This window comes from Falco rusticolus, chromosome 4 (assembly GCF_015220075.1).
Source record: "Falco rusticolus isolate bFalRus1 chromosome 4, bFalRus1.pri, whole genome shotgun sequence".
In the NCBI taxonomy this organism is placed as follows: Eukaryota; Metazoa; Chordata; class Aves; order Falconiformes; family Falconidae; genus Falco; species Falco rusticolus.
In genome coordinates, this window is record NC_051190.1 from 98,087,538 (window position 1) to 98,107,165 (window position 19,628).

The 19,628-nt window shown below is 44.3% G+C and overlaps 1 long non-coding RNA gene across 2 annotated transcripts; it reads right to left on the bottom strand.

Annotated features, from left to right (window-relative positions):
* Window positions 1-3,880: 3,880 nt before the first annotated feature.
* LOC119146358 lies at window positions 3,881-15,353 on the bottom strand. 2 transcript variants are annotated; one of them, XR_005103712.1, is made up of 3 exons: window positions 13,714-15,353; window positions 8,521-9,009; window positions 3,881-4,702 (listed from the first exon to the last, which is right to left on the bottom strand). It is a non-coding gene; the product is annotated as an uncharacterized LOC119146358 (long non-coding RNA). The 2 variants fall into 2 exon arrangements; XR_005103713.1 differs by lacking the exon at window positions 13,714-15,353 and adding an exon at window positions 9,808-9,868.
* Between the last annotated feature and the right edge of the window lie 4,275 nt (window positions 15,354-19,628).

A 19,628-nucleotide genomic window follows, 5' to 3' on the forward strand; every position in this document is an offset into this window, starting at 1 on the left:
TTATTTAATGATGGACCTTTATCCTGGGGGAAAATGAGCAAGAAGGATTCTGATGATAGAATGAAGTGAATTAAAGATCAAAAAATTTCCTAAATTTGGCTGAGAGTTTATGACCAAATTTGCATATCTCTGGTTTTAATGTCAGTGACTTCTTTCTTGCTCCATTGTTGGGTTTGTTTTTATTTTTCTAATTTAATTGCTTGTGTATTAATTTTCACAATTCTGGAGCCAGCATCCCTGAGAGATCTAATTTAGGGACTGTATTTCCTCTTTGGAAAATAAGAGACTATTTCACAAAGAAGGAAAAATCAAGAACAATGGGATCTTTGAAATAACATACCTTATTTATTTTCAGAACAGCATTTCTTTTCTATAGCTTCTTAGGAGGGAGTGTTGTCTTCACAGGAGATTTGCCTGAATGCAGTTTTCAGACTCTTACCAGGCAGCACAAAAAACTGGAAGAGGCACCATAGCATTGCTCAAACTTGCATCAGCGGACCTGTTGCACGAGGGGTACGTACCACTGTGCTTAGGCTGGGCAGAGGGAATTTTATGTTGTACCTCCTCCTGGCTGATGTTTCAAGGAAAGAGTGGGACAGCCTGCACATAGCTCTACTGTAGTACCAGCTACGTTATACCTAAAGAGAGAGGTCTTAATATATCACATATACAATGTATATATAGAACTTTACGTTCCAAACAAAAATCACTTTAGGCATGAGTCGGGTGCCAGGAGTTTTCTAACCTGCTTCGGCAGCGTACTCTGTGTGCTCTGCATTGCTGTGCTGATGCACAAGAGCTGTATGGCTGGCATACCGGGCTACCTGCGCTGGTGGCAAAGCTGCTGAGCGCCACGTGAATGTGAGCCTTGGGGACGCAGGATTATAGCCACATGAGGGAGCTGCTTTAATTCTCCTCTCAAGCAACACAGGCATCAACTACCAGTGAGCAGCAGGGTTTGGGGCAAACCACAGGGCTGCTGTACTTGCTGCCAAGCCTTTGCCTCCCCACTGCAGGATGGCAAGTAGGGAGATTTGACATCACTTCCAAGATATGTCTCAACAATGCCCTTTCTATCATCCTCCTTAGTTCTCCCCATTTTTACTAATAACATCATGCCAAACTTCCCTCCTAAATGACTCGTATGTATCTCTATCTTCATTTTCTTGCCTTCTTTCCAATCGTTACTGCTTCCAGCTTTCCTTCTCTCATCTGGGGGGGGGGGGGGGGGGGGGGGGGAAAAAAAGGCAGCAAAAATCTTCCAAACCGGAGTATTTAAAAAACCTTATTACTATTAAATGAAGCACAGATTAGGATAAAGTATTATACGAAGTGCACAATGCTGCCTAAAGACACCTTTAATGAAAAGATGGGGAAGCTTATGGATGCTGGAGTACTGGACCCTTGTGATTGCCTAGGACATGCCAGAAAGCACACACAGGTGCTTGAAAACACAGCAGGACTTTTGTGTGATGAAGAGCCTCCAAGGAGTTGCAACCACAGTAGAGCTGTTAAAACAATCTGGTCTCTTATGGTTTCCAGCTAAGCTGGTTAAGAGCACAGTGCCTGCATGTAAATAGAGCTCTTAACCCTACTGCATTACAGGCACAACAGGAGTGATTATCTCCCCCACCTCTTTTCCTAAGGCTGCTTTGTTCTTGGTTCCTTATTTCTTTAATGGTGCAGAACAACCTGGCTCCATCACAGTATTTTTTGGAAGGGGACACTTGCCTCCTTCCCCAGCACTACAGGTAGCCATGAAGTGCTGCACATCCTAAGTACAAGGTGTCTGCACCACAGGAAAGCCTGCAGTACATGAAGAGAAGGACAGGCCCCAAGACCTGAAGGCATAAAATACGTTGCACCGGATTCAAAGCAGCAAAAAACCGCTCATGACTCACAGTCCTAATCCCAACTAGTGAGGCGTCTTCTGCTCTGCTGAGAAGCCTCTGGAAAGCTCTCCTCTGTACCATCTGAAATTAAATTAATGAACAAATGTATGTTTCTGCTATGTGAAAATACTACATCTCTGGAAAGAGAATGAAAGCAAATGACCTTTCAATCATTCATCCTCTGTGGGACTTGGGGGCGCTCCTGTTCTACCCTGTAAAAATGTCTCTGGGTAATTCTGGATTAAGGCTACTACTCAATCCAGAAAAGAAAATACTTTTTCAGAATACTAGAGAAACTCTTTCCAGAGTCAGATATAAGGTCCTTTCTGGCAAGCAACAAAGCCACTAACGAAAGCTCTTCTGAGCTTCACGGACACATTAGACTTCAGATGCTGATGTTTCCATTTTCAACTCTATTTAGTCCTGCTGGCTGGCCTAAGAGCCCCAGCTCTGCTGTGTCACAGCTCTTCTTGCAGTATCATAAACCCCAGCAAGATGTAGGAGACTGCAAACCATATGTGTGCATGGGGATAGGTTGAGCAATTACTTATTTTAAGGCCTATGCATTATTTTCCAACAGTAACAGAGGAGATTCACACTCAAAAGTTATTCTCGAAAGGATGTTTCCTGCAAAGCTGAGAACACTGACTCACTGCTGCCATCCTCCCAGTCTCCAGAGCGTGATGCAGAGGTGAGGTAGGAGAAGGAAGCAAGTGATGTCTTGCTTTTGCCGTGAGAAATAAGGGCTGGTTTGTAACTTGGCTCTTTTCCTGAAGATTTCCAGCATGAGATGGGAGACTACAAATAGCAAATCACAGACAGCTGGCTTCTGGTGTATAGAACAGATAGGCAAAGTTTTCAACCCTCTGCTGCAGACAATTGCCTAAAATACATTGAGACCATACAGCTCAAGGAAGAGAAAGAAAGACCAGATTAGTTGACTTAATCGTGGTCTTCTCATACTGAATCTAGCATAGGTAGAGTTACAAACATTGCCATGAGGTGAGTTGACACATATATAAAGATACACCTACTCCAAAGGAGAGTGCTTTTTCTCTCTTTAACTTTCCTGTAAATACCACATTTCAGCTCTGCTGCCAAATGAATGCATTTTCTAGTGGAAACGCACTGTGGAACATGAGGAAAAAATTGGGAGCAAGTGCTGTCCCATCATTGGTTTGCACCACATCAAAGTAGGGCAGCTGAAATGAATGCAGTTACACTGGGGTGCAGCTGTGTTTACAGCAATGAAACTGTGAAGAACTGCATTATTCAGGCACTGGAGGAGTGAAAAGTGATTTAAAAGAGCTGTTTGGAACAGTTGATGCTTTTCTTTTACTTAGGTAAATTATTATTGTTACATCTACATAGCAAAAGGGCAATTTTAATCTGTCTATGACTACAGAAATACAATTTTCAGGTGATATTTGGAAAAGCTTTAGATAATGCTGGACACAGAGAAAGAGACTAACGCAAATGGAAAAGGTGTCAAACCCGTAATGGTAATGAATTTCTCATAAATGCCCTCACCGATCCCTTGCAAATGAAAACTGGGTCATTGGAAAAGTTCAGTTTAAAGTACAACCCAGTTATTCACAAAGGTTATTATGTTGTGCAAAGTTTTCATAAAAACTTTGTGTCTTCTGCCAAAATTTACAATTCCTCATTGAAAATCAAAATTCAGCTGAAATACAGTTTTGCGTGTTTTTCTGAATAAGATGATATTGCATTTGGAAACATGATGCCTGGTAGCTGTACATTTATGGCCGCAAATTCCACTTTTGTGTTCTGAGTCGGGTTAGATCACCAGACTAAACCTTATGTTTAGACTCGTCCAAGAGAGAAGCTGGGAATGCTGGAAGCTTAAAAAACCTGCCCCAGATAAAAACAAGAACGATGTTTCAAGGTTGTCTGTCTTTTTGTTAGAATTTAAATGAGTCACAAGCATGTAAACAGTAAGTAAATGAAGAACAGAGCAACACAAGAGATGATACACAAAGACAAGTAATTGTATCTTCCAGTACTTCACATTATAAACTCAACACAAGGCTAACTCAGCCTTTACAACAGAGTCACTAGCCTAGCTAGACTTCTAAATTTCAAAAGGCAAGCTTCAAAGAAGATTTGGGTGCACCTCTGGATGGGAACCTCAGCGTAAACAAGCAGTTGTTTCTCCGAGCGAAGGCAACACAGAGGGGCCTGTTACAGCAATGTTGCATCTAGGCACTAAAACATGCTGTAACAGGCCCCTCTGTGTTGCCTTCGCTCCAAGCAAAATACAAGTCTATATTCCAATGGGAGGGAAGAACACTAACAGCAAGTGATACTATAAATAAATCAGGTGTAAACCGTGTGGTTGTAGACTTCAGGAGAGGAAAATAACACACATGAGGAATTCAGTTTTTCTGCTGCTGTAAGGAGACAACTCCTAGGTTTTTAGGACATTTCACTAGTTTCAGCTGTTAAACCCTAGCTTGGAGTGGCTGACAAAGATTACAAAGGACTGACGACGATGATTAGAAAGAAGAAGTCAGAAGACATGAGGGCTGAACTCTTATTGGAGAAATTGTAAAAAGCTAACAAAAAAACCCTCAGAACAAAACAATCAACGGCAGACCTGTGACAAAAACAATTACATCCTCAGGATTTCCCCTTCACCAGCAAATACCTCCAAGCAGGCAATGGTCTCCAACTTCTTTACAGTGCTAGTAAATCATCTCAGCCCCACAAGCCGCAGGCGTCCTGGGCAGCTGGTGCAAGGGCTGCTCTGGCTTTAGCAGCTGGACTCTAGAACGGACCTTTGTTGCCTCCTGAAAAAAAAAAAAAATATGTTTTTTTAATGGCAATACAACACCTTTGCCTTCACATCACGCATTCTTGTGCTCAGCTCAACCATGACCTATGTCTCATTTGTCCAAGGAGTATTTAAAGAGAGGTTTCAAAATGCCAACAGAATTTAATAAATTCTAATATCACAGTAGTGAAAGGATGCTCTTGAAAGGCATTTCAATGGTGTTGAAAAGAGGTTGAATGAGGGACAAACCCCAGTCAGTGAGGAGATACTGGGAAAATACAATCTCCATTATGCATTTAATATCAGATGTTGATAATGTACTGTATGAAACAGTCCTGCGTGGGAAAAGAAATGAGAGCCTTCACTCTCTTACAGTGCCAAGCTGTCCACTGACATAGTAGAATAAAAGTAAGAAAAAGATACAAACATGGAGAAAAAGCATTCAGGCAGCTTTCCTGTCGATGCTGTACAGTCTTTCCAAAAATCTGAGCAAGTGGCCTGAATGAAATTAATAATCAGCTTTGATTAGAGGACCTTGCTGTATTAGCTATTTATTTATTTATGTACCCGCACACACCCACGGGCAGCAATGAGGTAATAGTCAATGTCTTTATTTCTAATGATGTGGCATATTTTTCCCAGGTTATGAAAGGCAGGTTAATATTTTATCTTACATCAATAAGTCTCTCTGTACTAAATACATAAAGGTTATTCTTGAAAACATACTCTGGCATGGCCATGAACTTACTGTAATAGTTTGTAGGAGGAAGAGTTCACTAGGTGTCTGAAGAATTTCACTGCAACTACGTGAATATACTGATCTCGATCCCCGTTACACATATTGTTGCACGTGATGTTACGGGCCGGTATTTGAAATACATGACTTATGAATTTAATATCATCTCTTATAGGCTCTCTTTCACCAGCATAGTCACTGGATGACATTGATTTCTTCTCTCTCCCCCTGCTTATCTCAAGCTCTTCCATTTTGCTTGTCTTACTGATTTTTCATGTTCACTTCACACGTTATCTCACCGGAAGCTGGTAATGAATCAATGTGGCCTCCTAAATACATGTTCTGTTACAACCCTTCGGAAAGAGCCACTTGCAGCTATCTATATCAAAATCGACTCAGTAGCTATTGCACACATCTAAACAAGAGAAAACATAGTTGTCTCAACCTGACTCACAGAAGGCCTGTACAGTCTTTCTGGGTGCATGTATTTTTAAACGCCTGCCATGATAATATGAATTTAAAAGGAAAACCCTGGAACAAGCTAGACTGAAGTCCTTAATTTCAATTAGTTAAATTTTTAGTGGCTCATCTCACAACCTTCTGCCTGGAAGCTGTGTGCCTTCCTCTCAACCCCTTCTTGTCCTATATCCAATATTACTGGAAGGCCTTCAGGGCAGGGACTAGCTCTTATTCTCTGCTTACGGTGCCATAACACACAGCTGTTCTCAGAAAGAGACCCATTGGCACAAAAGGGACACCTGAAGCGTAGATAACAGTAATACTAATTACGCGAAATAATGCCAGGACAGCTATGATGACAAATTGTTGCTATTTTTACTCCCTGCTGGTCTTACATCTTTAGGTAACATTAAAATGTAATGGTTAGTTCATTCCCATAGAAGTACTCTATTTATTCTAGCTGGCCTGCTGCAGTACATAAAGGTTCTGATACAGCTTTCTGCTATACAGAGACAGGTCTAGCTGAGAAAGGAACACTTGTACTCCAAACTGCTGCTTGAAACTAGTCAAGAGTAATAACACAGGAAACTAATTTACACTTGAAGATGTTTTAAATGGGTACTTGAGGGAAACACAGCAACATCATAACACCCTAAATTAACCAGCACCTCACTGAGAGAAAACAGGATGTTAAATTCAGGGATTTCTCCTAAGAGATTTCACGTGAGTTAAAAATCTGCTCAGCTGAACAAAAGTAGAAGATGCATATGTTCATTTTGGAGCTCTCCAACACAAAAAAACCAACACTGAATTTTTAACATCCATCTATGCAATGCAGTGATGACTGACAATATTTGTGTGCCTTATTTATTTGCAGGCTCACACAAACCTCATCCTATCCCGCACTAAAATGGGGTTCGAACAGAGACTTGTCACAGAGGCCACCAGGGCCCTACAGTAAAGGTCAGTGGAGCCTGCATGTCCCTGGCTTGCATCAACCACCTGTGCTTCCCAAGTGACACTGCGCTGGCTGTGTCACAGCTGGTTCCAGCTACCCACTACAGGACTTCCCGGCGGGATTAAAAGTGGGTTTCCATGACTGCATTGTCTGAGCAGCCTCCTGTGAAAATCCAGGCTCAGCGTATTTGGAAAGACTTCATGGCTTGATTTGCAATGGATGAGAGCTCTCTCATTCCCATCTAACTCACTAAAGTCCAGACAGCTAAAGACTTTTCTCAACCCTGAACAAATCGTGAATGCGTTGGTAACAAACTTGAAGGGCTTGCTTTGCTAGAAAACAGCATCTTGGTGTTCCACTTGTTTCTGCTTGTGCTCTTTACCAGCAAATGCTGTCCTAAACATGGACAGACAAATCAAAATTCATGCTGAATTATACAGAAAACAAATCGCCAGAGCTGAGTGAACACCAAAACCAGTGTGCAAACCCTCTGGGAAAAAGGAACTGTGTAACTCTTCTGCCAGGGGGTGGTTTTGGCAGTGAGAAGGGTTCAGTCGTATGAGGTGTCTCTAAACTTCCCAATCCCGACAGCAAAACTTGAATTAGCCTGCCTTTTGCCATCAGGCATGTGGGAGACTAGATTACATTGTCTGGGCTGAGCAACACCTCCCCATTCACAACCATCATCTGGAAGCCCTTGCCCAACTGGATCTTTTACATGGGCTCTGCTGCACTCCTGGGCAAGGAATTTAAATTCATTCATTCAAGCAGAAGGACTAAAACACTTATTTCAAAGCAACAACAAGTAAACAGAAGAATCAAAATCTCCTACACTCATTTACTTTTACAAGCTGTTTCGACTTTGAAACCAAACCAAAAACCCCAAGAGGCACCACAAGGCTTACCAGCATTGCAATTAAACTGTGAGATGACATTTGGGTTTGTTAGCTCTGCTGTGGCTAAATGAACAAACGGCTTATATGATATTAAAAGATTATTTTTTTATCTTCTCAGAAGCCCTTCCCCATTTACACGGCAGAGCATGTGATGCATTTGCCCTCCTCTTCTTTGTTGCTGTTTTTCAAAGTCTCAGTAAAGCTTCAGCCAGCGGGCCCTATGTGATGTCTCAGGACCAGCTGTCATCATGCTTCACAGCTATGAGAGTAATTCAGTTAGCATGTCTTTTATACAGTGCTTGCTACAGGGAGATTTCAAAGCCCCTGCAGCTCCAGAGGTGCCTACACCAGGAACACTGCCGTGTGAAGTCTGAGGACATTTCATGAGCTACACCTTGCTTCTGCAGCAAATTGCCAGTGGTAGTCAGCAACTGCTTTACAATATCCTCGCAGTTCTACCAGATCTATTTATGAGAAGCCTAGTTAAAATGAACGTGGTTGAGCCAATTAGACTGTAAAGGTCTTTTAGGTAATTGCTTTGGCGTGCTTAAAATTTCCAGTTGTACAGGGTGCTTCACAGTGACCTCTGAGCTCTGGCAGGTCCGGGAGATCCTCCCTAAAGAGGTCCCCCTGCCTCGTCCTGGCTTAATCCCATTTCTACCTATATGGGCTCCTGAAAAGCACAGGTTTTACTGCCATCTAATGTCAACCCAGACTGCATAATCTCCTGCTGCTACAGTATTAGACTAATGCCATTAGATCGTTATTCTCCTGAACCTACTTACCTGCAGCAGGACACAGGGGTCATCACAAGTTGACTCCCCCGTTGCAGGAACTTCCCAGCTAAATCCTGCTCAGCTCTTCGCAGCGTCACCCTGCAGCCTGCGAGTCCTGTGAGTCATTTTTAGTACTGTCTGGAACCAGCAGCTGGCATCCGTCATGGTACTGAGGAGCATCCAGGAGAGGGGCTGGGAGAGGCTCAGTTCTCAGGTGGGTGGCTGTTGCGGGGAGTCCAGCCGGTGGTAGCACGTCACTAGCCCTGCTGCCCTGTCCCAGCCCGTGGTGGAGGTCTCGTGCCTGAAGATCCCATGGGAGAAGGCTGAGGAGTACCACCGTGGCCGTGTGGCACCCACCCCTTGCTGACCTGGGCTGTCCAGTGGGCTGCGGGTTGCTCCACAGGGTGACACCAGCGAGAGAGCCCGGCCTCCTCTCACCAGCCAGATTTGGAGGAGCAGAAGAAAATGTCACCCGGTACAGCCACGAAAGACAGCGTACTGCAAAAAAAAGGAGAAATGGGCTCAGGTGCCGCGCACACCCTGGCAAAAGGCAGGAAGGCACATGCCTGTTTCTCGCACGTGCTGAGTTTGAACTGCCTGGATGGGACTGCAGAGGCACAGCAGTGTCCTTTAACTAGAGACTCCAAGTGCTTATTTCAGCATCACTTCCTACCATAACAGATTTACACAGCACTCAATCTCATTCTAATTGACCAGAACTGCTGATTGTGTTACAATTAAATTGCAGTCTAATTTTACTTAGCTATAACTGATAGGACACACAGCTATAGAAATTAAACCACATTGAAAGGAATCTGCGCTGAACACTGGTGTGAATATTAGGCTGGAATTAAGCTGAAGAAATGTGGCAACAGGCTACCATCACGGCCACCACTATTCAAAGAAATTAATATTTAGGGACCAAGGGAATCTAAAATAGTTTTCCAATGTGTTTTTTCTGCATCCAGCACTCTAAAATAGAATTCAGATTTCCGTTAAAAGGACAAAAGCTGAGACTGTCAGAGGACAGTCATTGCAGGTTCAGCTTTTTCAGAGGTGTTGACTGGATACTTACTGTTGGGTATACTGGTGGGCTGAAGCCCATGCTTCTAATGCCTGTTTTTCTACTGTCCTATTTCTTCCCTCTTGCCAGACCAACTATTTTATTTAGTGCCTTGTAGAAAAGTCAGCTCATCCTACAGATAAAAGATCAAAGATGTTCATTGTGCAAGCCCTAGAACTAGGTCATTCAGCTCCCCTTCTAGATTTTATCTTCTCTCTTTTGTATTAACAAACCTGCAATGGAGGTGGCTTTTTACATTCCTTGGGCATTGAAATGAAAGCTGCCAGCACTTCATCCCCTGCAAAAACATGAGAAAAAGCCCTCTGTAATGCTGGAGAGCAAATACCTGGAGGTCCCAGCTGCCATGCCATGCTCTCTGTAGACCATAAGCTTTACTAAAGCAATTGTACATACACATTTCCAAAAGCTTTTTTTTTTTGCTTTTTTTTTTTTTTTGGGGGGGGGGGGGGAGGGGGGAGGGAAGGGGAGACAACGACAACAGGCAGTGCTGAAAAATTTATCAACCTCTCTCCATACATAACAGGGACCACAGACTGCACCAGCAGTGTTAATTTAACGTCAGGGAATACTCCCTCCCAACAGGCCAATAAACCCAAACCTATGTAAGGGTATATACTTTTATACATACCAGTGTTTGATACTGCTTTCCTTTTGGCACTGCAGTGGTGACAGGGCACCCACAGATTTTACCAGGAAATAACCCCATAATGGCGACTTCATCAGCTTCAGCCACTGCCGGGTTTACCTGGCAGCAATATGTACACCTCTGGTCTCCTCCAGGATTTCATTTTTAAGGGCAGGATAGCTCACAAGCATTTGGTTTTCCATTGATAAAACATACTATTTTCAACAATGGAGTTCAAATCCCAGGTATGCAGTGGCTCATGTGGCTAGGCCTTCTCAAGAGAGCTAAACCACAGAGTGAGGCTTTGTTGCTCAGGCAGAAAAACCACCTAGAAGAAACGTGCTTTGGTCACTAGCCTGCCAGACCTAGGTGACGTTCCTCTGAAAGCCAGGCCACGGCAGGACTTTCAGCCCGAGAGCTGCAGGCTGAAAGCTGCAGAGCCATACTGTAAGATATTGTCTGGTTTCACTAACCACATGAGGTTAATGTGCAGAGAGCTATTAATCCTCCTACAAACAGATCATTTTTCAGTTCATTAAACATTATTGCTAAAGTACCAGTAGCTCTTCCTCAATTACTCACCTCTGAGAAAAGTGGCTCACAACTAAGTAAGAGGAGAAATAGATATTAAACCGTTTATTCCCATGAAATCTCATGCCATGCAGGATAATTTCTGTCATTTCATTAGGGCGGGTGTACAGAGGGACTGGGTTTGTCTGCACTTAATTATTTTGTTAATGCTGAAGAGATATGTATTTATTCGGCCAAGCAAGCATTCATTTTATGCTTCCAGAATTTGTACGATGGGCAGAGCTGACCAACCTTTTCCTTCCAATCCCTTCCGTCACACTGCTTGACTCTGTCCCTCCAGCAATATAGAAAGCCAGCCCTGTGCCTTTTCACCCGGCTCCATGGTTCCTTAGCAGAGGGCTCCTACAGACATGTGGGGCCATCCCTTTGCTGATTGTACATCTGGATTCCAGACCCTGGCACAGCACCGGGCACTAGCAGGAGGTCGCTGCTTTTGCTGCTGGAGACAGGCTGGGGGGCAGAATCAAGGTTTGAAGGAGGCAGCAAGGAAGAATGTGACCAGGAGAATACTGTATTTAAGCAGATCCTTTCTAAGCTTGCCTCTAAAGGAAGGAGAAAAAATACCCAGTAAGTGTGTGGTAGGAGGACAGGACACTGGGAGCAGATTGGGGAGGATGCCTGGTGCTGGGTGAGAAGGGAATCTTAGAAATCTTAAAAAATGCAAAGCTACCTTTGAAATCATTGTAGGCCGCGCCAATCTGGATTATTAAAAGCATCCAGTTTTACTTGTAAACGGAATTTGCTCAAAAAATCTGATCAATTTATGACTTTCAGATCCAGCCCATGGATACAACCCCCAGCAGAACTCCATTTCATGCCTCCAGAACAGCTGTCAGCATCGTGAAACCTCAGTTTTCCATCCAAACCAACAACCAGCAGACCTAACTGCTTTACTTACAAAAGAACTGATCAAGGAATTAATTTCCATCCAGGTCTTCATCATCCACTCTTATTTAAAAGCAGTGTCATGGTCCTCAGAATAATCCTATTATGCAGTACAAATCGGTCCAATTCTTCAGCTGGGAGCAAAGTGCTTTAGTGCTACTTTTTCCCCAGCTGTCAAAGTTGTTGTGTGACTGCCGATTTGGGGAAAGAAGTAACATTTAGATTTGTGTTCCCAACCGTGGACTCAATTTTGAAACCTTTACCCTGTACTCTGCATTCAAAAGCAATGACGTATAGATGGCAACTTCCTGAATTGAATGGATAGACTCCAAAAAAACAATTGATCCCAGATTCTATGCTTTCCAGTATTATAGCTTGTCCTAAAGGACAGACTCCTTTTCAGAGTACCTGTTCAGCAGGTCTGTTGGTCTCAAAGTCAGCCACAGACTGGGGCTCCATCATGCAACAGCAAACTCCTGACCTCAGGAGAGCTGCAGAGCCCAAATTGCAGCTGGTCTGTTCGGTGGGAATTTCTGTTAATCAAGTTGAAAAGAGTGAGATCTTCCCAGATCATCAACAGGTAGGAGATCCACACTTAAAGTGAGGACCAAGCTTGCTCGTTATAGGAAGCGTTGATGTATCTACCTGTCTTCAGCAATGAGAGAGAGAGCTCACAGAAAATGTTCAGACTGCTAAATTAGCTGAAATTGAGCCCCTGAACATGTGAAATGGGAGTACTTCCATCAAACTGACCCAAGCTAACCTAAATAAATGTAATTCCAAATGGTTTTCTTACTGATATCTAGACTTATGGGCTCGGTCCCTAAGTCTCATGAGATGTCTGCTTGCAGGAGTGTGCAATGCTTGAGTTATATTTACGGGTTTAATCTAGACCAGGAATGACATTGGTAAGGATTACACTCTAATCAATCTGACCTACAAACTATTTATCTTGGGATTCTGTATCTCGTGATCAATAAATTCCAGAATTAAGTGACATGTCTGCATGCCCTTGCCTCCTAGGGAACCTTTATGCTTCCCAAACAAACAAGCCAGCGCCACTCGTTTCATTTCATGAAAGGGAAGGCAAGGAGAGGCTTAGGAGAGCTTTGGGTCAAATAGACAAGTGTATTTAGGTGCCTGCAGCCCCCCAGCAATCAATAGGCACTCGGGCACCTAAGAGACTCACTGGTGCCTGTCCTTAGGTAGTATTGGCAGTTTCCAAAAGGTAGTCTAGCAGCAGCTGGCTGGCCATATGGGCTGCATCCATTTCTGGGTGTGCTCAGCCGCCAGCGAGGTCAGTGGGAGCAGGCTGACTCCTGAATCAGAGTTTTGCCTGCGCTCACTTTGCCACCTCCTAATTCACATTTGGAGGCAGCCAGGGACCATTCAAGGCCAATGCCATCAAGCATTCTGAAATTCTGTTCCTAAACCCACATCCGATGCCTACTTGCAAGCTATTTGGACAGGTGCAGGCACTATCCTGTGATGTTGCACAGCGTCTGGTACCACGCGCTCCGGCTCTGGGAGGCAAGTCCTAGTATTGTAACTAGTGTGTTCATCCTCAGTAAAATTGACCCAGTTTTATTTCAGTGGCACTGTATCATTAATAGATCTGTCACAAACCCATAGCTTCAGTTTCCTGGCATTATCAATAGGCTATCTTTTTTCTCTCTGAGGTAGTGCAACCGCACACTAAGTCTTTGTGGGGAACAGCTGCATCTAAAGCTTTTGCTTCATGTGTTTTCTGACACGACATTAACCCTTTAGGTTAACCTTTAGGTAAACCCTTTAGGCTTCCTCCAGGCTCTGCACAAGCAAGAGTAGCCTCAGCAGTGGATCACTTTGTAGCACTTAGATACATTTACATGACCCGAGTTAGCCTGCCATGCCTATACAGGAAGGTATGTGGACAATCAAAGATCACATAAGACCATCTAACTCTTCAATCTCTATTAAGCATGACACACTTCAAATAATGTATATGAATGTTAAATCTTACTATAAAGCCACTCACCTGAAGTTACTGCTGTTTCTCAAGACCACCTTGAATGCAGCCAGGATCAGTGCTGGAGTTACCGATGTGAGCTCAGTGCCAGTTTTCTGCTGTTGGTTGCTTTTCTCGCCTTTTTCTCTTTTCAAGTTGCCATTTTTAGCACCTTGTGCCAAATAAATCACTGCTTTGGCCCCAGGAACAATTAGCTGCTGCCTGCTGGCCATGTCGAGGCAGCTCTCATTGTTCAGCAGAACTAAGTGTCCATAGCATCTCAGCGTGCAGTAGGCTACGCCTGCCACATCAGAGTGATGCTACCCAGAATGACCTGAACCACGGTATGAGCTCACCAGCCCCAACAGGGAGAGGCAGTAAAACATCCCAACCAGAAGAGTAAGTTCCCTTTCTTCAGGGCTAACATCTTTCTTCAGGGCTATCATTTCCACCAGCAGCCAAAACTTTGTACACAGTTAACCTTAATGGAATTAATACACTCACAATACCAGGGGAAAAAAAAAATAAATGCCTTCAGTACCTTTCTTACATTGTGGGAAATGCTATTGATTTATTTATTTGAAATAAATCTTTTTTTATTTATTAGGAAATTACCTACAGGGTATCAGAAGTCCCTCCATGTACGAGTTGCGGATGTTAGGCTTTAGGCTACATTTTGGATTAGAGCTTGTTCTGCAATACAGCTGGATGGATGGCACCAGGGAGGCAGTCGGACACAAGCTATTACACCTGCTGGCTGTGGTTTGAGATCTTGCCAACGGTGAGATCAGCCAGGGCCTTCAGCAGGAAAGAGCCCTTACGGCTGTAAGGTAGGACACGATTCTCATGGAGCGCACTCTCAGGTCTATGGGTGCTGAAATAACCTGGCAGGTGCTGGCGAAGGGCTAATTAGTTTTCTCCCCTCGCTGAGCCTGGCTTACACTTCTGTATACCAGCCTCAGCAAGGAGACGCAACACATCTGTGCCTCCTCAGGATCTCGCTTGAAGTGCCTCAGCCCAAAGCAGGTGCCAAGTCAGAGAAGGTGATCAGGAAAAGAGGTGCAATGAACTTCACATTGAGCTGGTTTGAGATGGTTGGCAGCACCAGCCGTGGCTGCTCACCCAAGTGAGGAACAGGCAGTGAACAACCTAGTCCCTTCCTGCATGTCATGGACCCCACAATACAGGCAGGGTCTCTGTACCAGCCCAGAGGGGCTAACCTCTCCTCACGGTCCCAAACCTGGTCTCCCACTGTTGTTATTTTAGCTGTATCTCGTTTTGTTAAACAGTGAGGCTGGTTGAAAGAAGCTACAAAACCACGGTGCACCACACCACCAGCCCTAAAAGCATCAAACACTGACACCAACTGTGTCTGCTGAGAGAGTCCACAAACACCAAAACTCCCAAGTGGAGAGGTCAGCATCCCTGCTTTGACCAGAAACACATACATACATTATTTTAGGAAAGTATGTTTTAAATTACCGACAGATTTCTCTGGAGCCATGTCTTGGCACCACACAGCACTGACTGCAATCACGTGCCCGCGACCTAGGGTCTCACTTGATGCACATCATCTATCCATTGGATATAACCGGCTCCAGAGTTTCATAAACTCTGATCTCACGCACGCAGTGTACTTTCTAATCATGTAATCTTGTCAGTCATTGTACTGCAGCTCTTGGGGTGGGGGGGTGGGTGTGTGTGTTAGAAAAAAAGGGAAGGTTAACATACAAAAGGAAGGTTTCTGTTTTACAAAGCTCCCTTTATTCACCTGAATCCTGCTAAGGTCAAGAGAGAGTCTGCTACTGACTCATAACAGCATTTGGATTGAGTGCTGAATTAGAAATCACGCTTTGTACAGTTTCAGTTCAGGAAAGAACTAGCTTCCGAAAAGATCACATGGTGCCAACTTTTGTCTTTTCTTAGCTAAAGTCCTAGGAGTACTTTCCAACACTTACTCACCAAATGAGAGCATTTTTCACTTCTATAACAGTTTTAATAGAAGTGTGGTGTTTAAAGAGCCCATTTCTAATGGGCTGCTTCCAACTCTTACAGCCTTGGGAGAGGAACAGGTCCCCAGGCACCATCCATAGCCAGATCCACCCAAATACCCTTATGAGCCCAACCAGCCTGGGGTGGCACTGCAGAGGACTGTCATCTGTACAAACTTCTGATCCCTAAAGGTGCCTGCTCTGACTTTTGCAGTGTTTCTGAATGGCTTTTTCATTGCTGGTTCCTTACAGCCCCTTCCTATAGGCAGCTGGGTCTGGTGTGCAGTCACTCCCATTGCCACCACACACACACACTGAGCTCCTCTCCTCCACCTCGTTCCAGCAGACCCACCACCTCTCCTCTGAGCCTGCAGAGAACTAAGTGGACAAGAAGTGACTCCTTAACCCCCAAAAGTAAATAATTTCCTGCCGAGTCACCTCTGAGAACTGGCTTGCTGTCACAGGATTTGCAGCACTAGCTGGTGGAAACTGTGGAGGTGTACAAAGGCAGGTCTGCCTCTTTCCGTGGTATCTTGCCATGAGCTGACTTTTGCCTGTTAGAAGCCATAGCTGTCATCTCCTGCGTCTCCCAGTAATTTTCTTTCTTCTCTCTGAAGTGATGCCCTGGGACTCTTTTTTCCTCACACCTCTTGCACCAGGGCTCAGTGGTAAGCGTGAACGGAGCTATGAGTTGTCGACGTGTGGCTGGCTGTAGGGAAAGGGTACATCTAAGGACAGATTTTAGATCCTCTCCCTCTCAGGCAGAGGAAATTTGGGGTACAGTTTCACATGGGTTGTGCTTGCAGCCACCCAGGAATGTTACCAAATTTTTCCCTCTGAATTTCCCCCATCTAAGCTTTACAGTCATTTTTCCTGGCTCAGCAGCACTATTTTCAGCATGTGCTGTCTTCCAGTGACATCTAGGGATACCGACTGGAAACAGCAAGCTGGCCATTAAGATAAGCATTGTTTAAAACCTATTTCAAGCTGAAAACCCCCATTCATTTGATAGAGACCAATTATTTAATTGCTTTAAAAAAAAAGGTCAGGAGACCCCTATCTCTCCCCAGAAACATAAAATAAACCCCAATTTGTCATGGCAGAATTTGTATTTTTAAAAATCTTTTGTTGCAATCTGATAACTGTTTGTAAAACTTCAATTGCACAATGGACACAAACCTGTAGATCTTAAATAAGCCAATGGCTGAAGAAACAATTGCAATTAAGATCAGGGGAAAAGCATCCTGCCATGTTTTGCAGGATTGACGCATCATACTCCCCAAGGCCCACTCCTCACCTCATGTTTCATTAGCATTAATTTCATAAAGTGGCAACACAAGACATGGCACTGACTGGCATAACGTTTCACTCTGGTACAAAGAATGCAAGATAATAGCATTTCATTACTACAAAGCACATGAAAACGGAAAAATTCAACAGGAAGACAGAAACACTTTGACGTCAAAAAAGCAAGTTGCTTCCTGTAGCTGGATCTACTATTTACTCGTTACATTTATGGCAGTCCTCCAGTCACAAATCAGAGAGTCACCATATTTGGTGTTTCACCTACACAGGACAATGATATAGGCCATATAGGCCCATAGCTCTTACCTGCAGGGTGAGGCACAACCGACGGGATGGAAGCAGTAGAGCAGAGGGAACGGTGCCCGCATCTAGACTGCTCTGTAGCCTAGCTTGATGTCAGACTTGAGTCTGCAGTGTTGAACAGCTTATTCCTGTAGGAACAAGGCAGCAGCAGCAGCAAGGCTTCCCACCGTGCCTTCATTTCGTTACTGAAGGAGCAGGCAGGCTTCCTCCAGCGCACAGCCAGGGACAGCCAAGCAGGATTACTACCTGCCTGTGCAATATATCACATCAAGGGTGCAGAACCGCCTACGCTAGCTCTTTCAAAATCGACTTTGCCTGACTGTACAATCCACATCTGCTCTGGATTTCCTCCTGTAAATTCCTAATTCTTCACAACGCAGGACAGCAAAAGAATCCTGCACTCATTCATGCTTGGACCTTTGGAGAACCCAAGAAAATAAGTCTCTTTGATGGCAGGAGGAAACATGGAGCGTATTCTCAAAAGGAGAAGACATCAAAAGAAGTGCTCATACATGTAACAGGGGCTTTTATGTCCAAACCTGACGTATTTAAATCTACTTGCATGTAACAACAGTGTGGAGAGGGTGAGAACAGAGGCAAGCCGGTGATTTCTCAGGACCTTTTTGTCCAATGAGATAGAGCCGTGCCAGCCGAGGCCCAAATTCCAGCAATCAGGAAAAACTCTATCCAAAAGTAAAGGTCAAGTAAACTTTTGAAAAATAAGTCAGTGGATGCTTCACCAGTATCAGCCCTGCAAGATGTGATCCTGCAAATATGGTCTGTCCAATTCTATTAACTGGAGGGCAATTTCTCTTGATACATATCTGCGAAGGAACTAGAAAAAAACCTGACCCCTTTGCTCTCAGCAGCCACTTTGCCAGATCACTTAACTACTACAGAAAGTGGCAATCGCAAGCCACACCTTTTGCTTGTTTCTGCCACCTCTGCTGTTCCCATCACACAGCAGCCTACCCGAGGGCAGCGACATGCAACTTGCGCATTCCCGATGCTCACAAGAGCAGCACCCGTTGCAGCATGCTCTCCGAAGGCCCACACAACCCACGCTGTGCCTTCCGCACGTAGACCTGAGAGAAAGCACTGCTTCAGGACTGATTTAAGGCACTGAAATAAGTACAGCAAGAACTCTTCGGGCAGCAGATGCCTCTCAAGGTAATGTAAGACGGCCTTCAATTTTAATAGCTTCTTTGCAGAAATAGAACACCTAAATATGCACTTGGAAGATTCTCACATTGTCTCCTTATATTTAATTGGTTCAGCTAATCTTTCCTTTTTTAAGCAATCCCTAATGCCTTCCTCCTGAAAACATACCTTAACAATGTGAGTATAAGTAGCCTGAAATCAAATTGAGACAGGTAGTAAGATACTAGAAAGTAACAGAAGATTAGAGATGATCTCCGGAGGGGGCACAGGCAGGTGGTGTACACTGCGTAAACAGAGCAAAGATTACAGCCTAGACAAGAATCTGGCAAGCAACACATCACCACCTTCGCTAACAGCCTGTAGAGCCTCCAGACAGCTATAGAAGGGGTATTACCATTTTAAGCACGTTTCCTTTGCATTCCTCCTGCCTGTAGCCTCATCCAGCAATATGCAGCTGCCAGCAACAGGGTGTTCTTGCTTTCATACACAGAATTATGTTCTCAGATGCTCATTTTTTGTCTTCCAAATGTTGGGCTTGATGATTTCTAGAACATTACAGGCTTGTTTGGTCCCACCCCGCAGTACAATTCCACAGCAGACAACTGTCAATCCTCCCTACTCAGAGGGTGCTGCCCTGGAGTTGTTAGGATACTACTTTTATCACACAGACAAGAAGTAATTAAAGGACTGTAGAGACAGACCAACAGTAGATGCCCATTTCTGTGTGGCCAAACCACTTCCCGTGACCAGAGTGCTCTGGTACTTTGCATTTATTGCCAGAGACCAGCTGTGTATCAGCCTGCACTGCTGTGAGAACCAGCCCACACCTTGAAATCGTGCAGCTGCTTCTGTGCAGTGCAAACCGCCAAGGCAGCAGAAGCTGCCGTGTTCAGACTGGCTTCAGGGGCAGGCAACCTGAAGGGCTCTGCATTGCTGTACTTGGAAGCAAGATGCAGACACCCCCTTCCCTCTCACCCTCTGTAAAACCCTTTCTATCTTCCACAGCATTACTGAACCATGATTTGCTATCAGCGTGACTTACGCCAGTACTGGAATTCACTTCTACCACCAGGAGAAATGAAACAATTTGATGACCCCAAGAGGTGTCCCTCCCCTCAGTGCCCTTTAAAAACAGCTTAGCAAGCAAGGCAAGCGAGACAGGGATGGATGAGGACTCCAGGCCCA